This window comes from Saccostrea echinata, unplaced genomic scaffold (assembly GCF_033153115.1).
Source record: "Saccostrea echinata isolate AGI-Se365-2 ecotype Australia unplaced genomic scaffold, CSIRO_AGI_Sech_v1 ptg000086l, whole genome shotgun sequence".
In the NCBI taxonomy this organism is placed as follows: Eukaryota; Metazoa; Mollusca; class Bivalvia; order Ostreida; family Ostreidae; genus Saccostrea; species Saccostrea echinata.
Window position 1 is genome coordinate 1,124,276 of NW_026889835.1, and position 8,963 is coordinate 1,133,238.

The following is an 8,963-nucleotide window of genomic DNA, read 5'->3' on the forward strand; positions in this document are numbered from 1 at the left end:
TGAGGAAGTTGAAATCCCTGTTACATCAACTTATCTTTCAGTAGCCTGCCTCAGTTTAAAAATTGATTGTACTCAGAGCATGATGATGAGTAAACACAATATGCAGGTGATAGTGGAATATTATTATTATGAATAAGGAAAATGTTGGCATCCAAAAAAAGGTCTGGTCAAATGAAATACATGTGAAATATAAAACCCATAGTACCAACTGTTCTAAAGTTATGTCCAAGGTTAAAGATCGGAAAAATTTCACAAATTTAGGTCAAATGGTTAAGGTCAACAGGTCAAAAATAAGCTACGAAAGAGAACCTGTTTCAAGGACTTCATAATTGAAGTATAAAAGCCCTAGCACCTACCATTCAAAAGTTATGGCCAAGGTTAAAGTTGGGTAAAATTTGGCAAAATAGGTCAAATGCCAAGGTCAAGAGGTCAAATATGTTGGTGCCCAAAGAAAGATCTTGTCTCAAGGAATACACATATGAAATAAGAAAGCACTAGCACTTACCATTCAAAAGTTATGGACAATAAACAGATTAACAGACAAACAGACAGTTGGATGGACAGACCAAAATTTATATGTCACAAAGCATAAAAAAGGAGTTCTTGAAAATGAATTTGATAGAGAAAAAATTTCTAAAGCAACTTGCTTATCTTCAATAATTGATTATTTACCTTGAACAAACATTTGGTACAATTAAACTTCAAGAAGATAATTCATTAGCCGTGTCTCATGTCCCACACATTCATGATCAGGAAGCTATAAAACTGCTTAGAAAATTCAACAAATTAGCTTACAAGAAAGAATTTCATAGGTAAGAATACTTTCTCCTGTCAAAATGACCATTCCCAGCTAGTGAATGACTCATGATCTGCATCAAAGATCATGAAAAATTTACAAAATGAGACATACATGTATGAGAATGAATAGCCCTGAAGATTCATGGGATTCATTTAATCAATGCCCATCATACTACTATTATGAATAAACTGCTGAGCTTGAAAGCCAGTCCTGCAAATTGAATTTTATCCCTTTATTGTATTGCTTTTGACCTTCTGGAAAGCTGATGCTAATTTGATGATTTTAAATCATTTTAATATAGAAGGCACTTTATATACATTGTAGTTATGAAACATATTTTGTTATTGCCCAAAACAGAGAAAATGATGAAAATTTTATGTTCTAAACAGGGTCAAAAGTCTACAATTAAAAAACAACTTTTTGTCAAGACTCAGTGACAAAACCTGTTTAATGGAAGAGTGAACCTCAGAAACTTGAGAAAAAATATCAATCTTCACTGTTTTCTCCAGCAAAATTGCCATTTTTTCCCTAGACACATTAGATGAAAAATTGCACTGTTATGAAACAGGTTTCTGTTTTACAAAATTATGAGTCAAAACAAAAGGATTAAATTAAGAAAGAAAATATACCTTCCACAAATAAATTGATGGACTTCTGAGAATCAACAAAAATATCAAAGAATTTACAGAAAATAATACATGTATCACTGTATTTTTCATACATCTAAATTATCTTCCTTTGTGAAAGGGTGTGGCCCTCATTTGAATAGACTTGAAATCCCATTTTCAAATGATAATTTGAAGAAAGTAAAATCAACCATGTGGTTCTGGAGAAAAGATGAAATTGTGAAAAGTTGATAGTTGTCTAGACACACCCCAGACAATTCTTGATCAGAGAAGCTCAATGGTTCAAATGAGCTTTAAAGTAAGTTACTGTTTTGATATAAAAAGACTACATTTAAAACCAGTAGGGCCTATTTTGAGGCAAAGAAAATTAACACTGTGGAAAGTTGCTTGTATATTATATTCATAATTTGATGCATTAATTGAACTGTTTTTGAAAGAAATATTTTTGAAGATTTTTTTCCTTGATTGCTTTGAGTTGATTTGGTTAATAGTAGTCCAGTTGGTCTGGCATAGAAGTAAATTCAGGGAAACGTAAGTGCTTAGTATGGCTTACTTGTAGTGTGGAGATAAGAGTAATTGACCTTGACCTTGTCCAAAACTCCAAAATGGCCTTTGTTCAAAGTCATAACATATTCTCTTACTCCGCACCATTAAGTATCAACAGTTTACTTCTAAAAGATTTTCCATAATAAAGTTTGGACCTTGTAAGAATGTTACACTTGTGATCTAGACCTTATATCCAAACAACTTTGTGTCAAAATCTTAACTTTTTCTTTGGTCAAATATGAGTTTCTAATATTTCTCCATGACAAAGCCATGAATTAAAAATAAATTTCCCATGGGCGAGGTGACCTTGACCTTCTGTCAGGTTGAGACACACCCTCTGGTCATAAGCCACCTTTTTGCACTTTCAAAAATTACTGATGCAAGACTAGCGATAGACAAAAGTATAAAGAGATAAACAGGTCAAAAACAGTATTCCCTGTACCTTACCCTTCTCATGGTGTTCATGACATAAAAGTTCAGTTACAGGATGCAAAAGATAGCAAAGTGTCACCTGAGAGACCTAGGACACACGAAAACATAATCAGAGACTTGGCAAACCTTGATTCTGACTTCTTTCATCTGCTTTCTCCATTTTACAAAATTCTTAACACAAGTATAAATTTCCCATTTCATGCAGCTTAATTGTTGGACTCAGAGCCAGATAATTAAAATTGATGACCACTGATGCATTTGCACAAAGGGAAAATCTTGGGATAAAACCCCCATAAATCAGTCATTTACATCATCAGAGCCATAGCAACCTGATCATGAGGGACAAAAAATCCTTTTAATTCTTCCATTAAAGGTGAGGTAGTAGAGTAAATCTTACCCTGCCTAATAAGGAAGGTGCTACCTAAATTATGGGTTTGTTTTGGGCTAATCTTGTAGTACACATGATTTAAATCTTCCTGATAGAAACAATCAGGGACACTTTGCCACATTTTGGGTCCCTGAAGAGGAAAATACTATGCTTGGATTTTGTGGTTTAAAGTTGACAAAAGTACATCCTTTTTAAAATACCTAAGGTATTTCATAGGAAGAATAATTATACAATTGCAACTAGCCTAAGATCATAACATATCCTGTGATTAAATGCAGCTTTTGTTCAGTTTTGTTATCTCTACATTACTGCTATGAATACAAAACTTCATATTTATTTATGACCTGTCCAAATGGCCTTAACTCAAGGTTATGACATTAGCTCTCTGGAAAAGGTCTTTGTCAAAAGTATGAGCTTCCATTTAACTCCTACTCCAATACTAGTATAATAATATTAATATATGTAATATATAACCAAACTTGTCATTAAGCAACCCTGGGTGAAGGATATTCACATTTGTTCAAATGAAGGACCACGCCCTCTTTCAAGCAGAGATATTTGAGAATTAGTGAAATTTGGTGGCACCTTTTAAACATCTTCTTCTCAAAAACCACTAGGCAAGAAAAGTTGAAAATTGTCTGAAACCTTCATTACATGGTGTAGATTCAAGTTTGTTCAAATCATGACCCTTCGGGTAGGGTTTGGCCAGAATGGGTGATGAAATTTTTTTTTACATAGGATGAAATAGAAAAATTTTTTTTTTAAACTTTCTTCTTAAGAACATCAAAAGCATGATTAGTCATATTGATATGAAAACAACCTCAGGTAGAGTACATTCAAGTTTGTTCAAATCATGATCCCTGGGGGTAGGGTGGGGCTGCAATCGGGGATCAGAGTTTTACATAGGAATATATAGGAGAAAATCTTTAAAATCTTCTGAAGAACTTCAAAGCTATGATTAGTCATATTGACATGGAAACATCCTCAGGTAGAGTATATTCAAGTTTGTTCAAATCATGATTTTTGGGGGTAGAGTGGGGCCACAATGAGGGATCAGAGTTTTACATAGGAATATATAGGAAAAAATCTGAAGAAGAAAACAGCAAAACCATGATTAGTCATATTTATATGGAAACATACTCAGGTAGAGTACATTCAAATTTGTTCAAATTATGACCCCCAAGGGTAGGTTGGAGCCATATTTGTAAAAATTCTCCTCTCAAGAATAGTTGACAATTATAGGAACACATAAGACAAAAAAAATATGCTAATGAAGAATGTCAGGGCCATAACTGACTCAGGTGAGCATTGTGGCCCATGGGCCTGTTGTTTCCAAATATTGCCTTGGTTCAGCAGCAACTTTTCTCCATCATTTGACATAGACTTTATCACTAAGGCAAGTTTCATAAGTGTTAATACAAACTACCATGATGTTTTATTCTTATTTGACTTATTATTATTAGTAATGATTTATATTTTAATATATATATAGCAATATTCTTTTAACCTTAAAAGATTTCAATTCAATCAGGATTTTTCTTTTTTACATTTATTTATGCCAAGGGTATTATATAAGTCCCCATATTTCATCAAGGTGAGCTGAAAAATGAGAGATGAGCTAAAAAATGAGTCTCATGAACGTTTATACTCAAATATTTCAGAGAACATATTCTTTAAGCCACATTATACAGTGCATGTTCTTTTTATACATGTATCATCTACTCCTTTGTTAACACTCCCATCACCAAAGGAAGCCTTATCCAAAGTTGGGTTAATACTGGCCAGTTGGTTTTTAAGGAGAAGTTAAAAATATAAAAAGTTCATGACAGGACTGACAAGAGTTGATGAGAACAGATTGATACATTAGTAGCAATTAGTCACCTGACTGCATAAGCCTAATGACACCAGAAGTCTCTGATGAGACTGTAGCTCTACTGGTCTGTTTGTATAACAAAAGAAAAGTAGCACTTGGATTTGAAACATTGCAACATGCAACAATAAATAGAATTATGTATCTTAGTGTAGTCTACTTGTGTGCCAAGTTATATTGAAATCGGACCAAAACTGTAGGAGGAGTAGCGTTTTAAAGGAATTTCACAGAAATTTCTATTTTTAGTAACCATGGCAACACCGTCCATCGAAATCAAAAACCCATGCACTAAATTATGTATCTTAGTGTAGTCTACTTGTGTGCCAAGTTATATTGAAATCGGACCAAAACTGTAGGAGGAGTAGCGTTTTAAAGGAATTTCACAGAAATTTCTATTTTTAGTAACCATGGCAACACCGTCCATCGAAATCAAAAACCCATGCACTAAATTATGTATCTTAGTGTAGTCTACTTGTGTGCCAAGTTATATTGAAATCGGACCAAAACTGTAGGAGGAGTAGCGTTTTAAAGGAATTTCACAGAAATTTCTATTTTTAGTAACCATGGCAACACCGTCCATCGAAATCAAAAACCCATGCACTAAATTATGTATCTTAGTGTAGTCTACTTGTGTGCCAAGTTATACTGAAATCGGACCAAAACTGTAGGAGGAGTAGTGTTTTGAAAAATTGTTTACAGACAGACGGACAGACAGACAGACAGACAGACGGACGGACGACGGACACCTTACTATCGCATAAGCTCTTCTGGTCTCTGACCAGTAGAGCTAATTAAAAAATGAAGAAATAAAGAGTTCATGAATCCCTGGATTCTTTTTGTTAAAACCTCAAGAACACCTCAACATTTCTTTTATTACCGGATGTTTACATACAGTACACATTTTATACCTCTGTATCTTTAAATGAAAATAGATATTCATTGCATCCAAAACATAAAAATTCAATTTTCTAATCACCATCAAAATATTTATACTACAACCTGCATCACATGTGATACCATAATATACCTACTTTTTGCACAAGATAAAATTCATATCAATCAATCTATCAGTAAAAATTTTCAGGGAAACATATATTTTCTTTTGATGTAGGAATAATCAAGAAAGACAAAAAGAATAAGAACAGCAGTGGGCTGCTTGCTGATATAAAGCAGAGACAAGAAGCATGATCATTTCACAAGACGAGGGGCCCTGTAAGATTAACTAACAACACAGCAGGATTTCCAGAAGAAGCAAACAAAAAAGAGCTTCCAAGCCAATTTACAAAACAATTTGAGTTGCTGCAGCCTCTTAGTCTCAGCAGTGGTGACTTAATGTGAAGCAAATCCAGGTAGGAGGGAAGTAGAATTATGAAGTATATGTTTTCATAATAAACAGATATTTTCTCCCTAGCTTGTAGAACTAGGGCTTATCTTCATTAACGGAACATATAGACAACTTTAATTAAGAGCTTTGTTAAGAGTCACTACTAACACAGAAAATACCGAAACAAGCTTTATCTATAGGCTTCAGGTCTAAAACATGCAAAATCTTAGGGGGAAGCTAGAAATTTTACACCAAGTTCATTGCATAATCATGCACTTCTTCTTAACCCTTGACATTATGCACTAAACTTCAAAGAAATGTAAATTATATATACTCTTGTTTTCTTAAAAGAAGTGGTTCACTTGATATTCATGTGATTTTCTTTTTATTTGAAAATTGTGCAAAAATTATGTAAAAATTACTAGTATATAAATATTTTTTCAAGTGAATATCATGTGAATAGGTTTCGCAGTACATTTAAGGTGCCAAATGGAAATATTGGCAAATTTTTAGATAGAAAATACATTCTTTACAAGGATGGGCGTTTCTTTTTAGGACTTAACTATTATCAGACAAATGCAATGTGGTTGAAAACTACATGTTGAGGACGATTAGATTTCTTCTTTAGACTTGTCACGTGATGTGGCAGTCATGTGATTTTAGCAAATATACCTGAAGTATTGAGGTCATCTATAAATTCTAATATTGCAAGGGCATAACCAAGTTAAAAATCTAAGTTTAACATATGATTATTTTCAACACTTTTTGTAGTTTGTGAAAAGTGCTGCGAACCTATATAAATTCTACTATCTAATTGCTAAAATCACATTTGTTAGACTGTATGTTGAATATTTTGCTGGTCAAGTACATTAAATAAAGATATAATTAATTCTTTGCAAGATTTCAACAGGTTCGCAGCACTTTTCAAATATCTTTATACTTCTTGAGTTTATGTGTAAAAGCTTGTCATAATTCACTGAGGGTATGCTCTTGCAATATATCGATTTATTATGACCCTTCTATTACCCTTCAATGCATCTGCATACAAATATACGACAGTATCGCTTGTCAAGGGAATGTACGGGAAGTATATGAATAAAATCATAAAATAGACATCGCATCCAAGTTAACAGCCTCTTATATATCTACAATTTATATTTTATTTAATTACAAAGTACATTTTTCATTCATTTGTATAAATATAACTTTATCCGCCTCTCACTGCATACAAACTGCGTCAAATTTTACGATATGACATCACATTGACAAGTGTATTGCGATCAGTGAATTGCATTCGGCAAACCTCGGCTGATTCCATCACCTAGATGAGGTACGAATCGGCCGAGGTGTGTCGAGTGCAGTGAATTGTTCATATATTGCTGTGTGGGATTTAACCAACGACAATAATGCATGCACTAGTTAGTACTGATGTAGTTTAAAGCTATTCAACAGTTTAAAATAACAAATCATTTCATTTTGTGGTAATTTGAAGAACTTATATTTTTGTGTGATGTCATAGTAAGCATTTCCCTTATAAATTAGGCCCCGCCTCCTTACTGCAGCCTTAACTGTGCTGCTGTATGATGACTTCAATCATTCTTCTTTGAATGATTGCAATATGTGCCCAAACACAAAGTTCATGCTATCAAATGTCAATAACTCTGACCTTCTTCATATAACATATTTAAAGGATAATCAACCCCAAAGCCTCAAATTAAAACATCTTTAAATTTACAGAATACAGACTTATGGAGGTAAAAAGCACCTGGTTCTTCATAATTCTTGAGGGGATATGTTGGTTTCTTTTTTACTGAAAGTGTGAAACAGATTTATATAATTTACATTGGACTGAGTGCCACAACTCTCATCAATGATATTGTTCAAGACAGATATAATGATGGGGATAATGTAAGCTTGGGGCTCTGAACATAATACTGCGGAATCATTTTAATTTATGGGGGTTAAATGTGTGTGGGCAAGCAAAATTTTACTGGTTGTGGACATAATTTTGTGGGTGAATTGTTTATAAGGTAGATTAAATGAATCAATACACTGACAAAATAATCATTGGTGGTGGATATAAATTTGTGGGTACCAGTACATCAATCTGACCCATGAACAATGATGATTCCATATTAGTTGGATATCTAGCAGAAAATAGGTGAAATTTGAAAAAAAAAAAAAAAAACACCAACAGGGTTCATTTGCTCACTATATCCCATTAGCATATAGAATTTGATGAAAACTAAGTAAAAGGTTCCTGAAATATATACTGGTATTCATAAGTGGTATATTTGACTCTTGAGCTCAAAATTCATTTGGGTCAGTGTTTAATCTTTCCAATATATATGTACTCAAAGTTTGATGATGGTGTAAAATATTGTCAGAAAACCATTTGGTGTTGGAAATTCATTACCTTTGATCAAAAAATTAAAAGGGGTCATCTGTTTACCAAGGTCAACCTGTGTACAAAGTTTTATGACTAAAAAGCACATGATTTTTAAGCTACTGGCTTGTAACCATTTGCCTACCTACCAACCATCCAACCAAATGACAACTACAAACCAACATGCCCCATTACTTCAAAAGGGTGGTGGTGGTGGGGGGGGGGGGATAATCCAAGTGCCAGAACAAATTCTCCTCCACGCCATCAACTACATGTAAGTGTGTAAAATTTGAGAATTCTTGACTTTTCTTAAGAGCCAGAACTATAATTGTAATAGCAAAGTAAAGATTAAATGTTTTTCAGCTTTTGCCATTTTGACAAGATGATATATATGTAAGCAGAGTGTCATAACTCTCTTTCACTGTTCACAATTATGTTTCGCTCCTTACATAAATTTTAACACTGTAATGTTTTTGCATGCAAGTTAACATTAGCATTTTCATTTTTCATAAAGGAAAAATGATATATGCTGCAATTTCAGACACATTTTATGCATTTGTCTGAAGTGTCTCATGGCTGCCTGAGATGAATC

The 8,963-nt window shown here is 33.5% G+C and overlaps 1 long non-coding RNA gene across 1 annotated transcript in view; it reads left to right on the top strand.

Annotated features, from left to right (window-relative positions):
• The window catches only part of LOC133176974 (uncharacterized), a 95,078-nt gene that overhangs the window by 52,742 nt on the left and 33,373 nt on the right, over positions 1-8,963 (top strand). Inside the window, exon 2 of the long non-coding RNA XR_009719597.1 lies at positions 5,773-6,010. This is a non-coding gene — a long non-coding RNA (uncharacterized LOC133176974). The remainder of the gene's footprint in view (positions 1-5,772; positions 6,011-8,963) is intronic.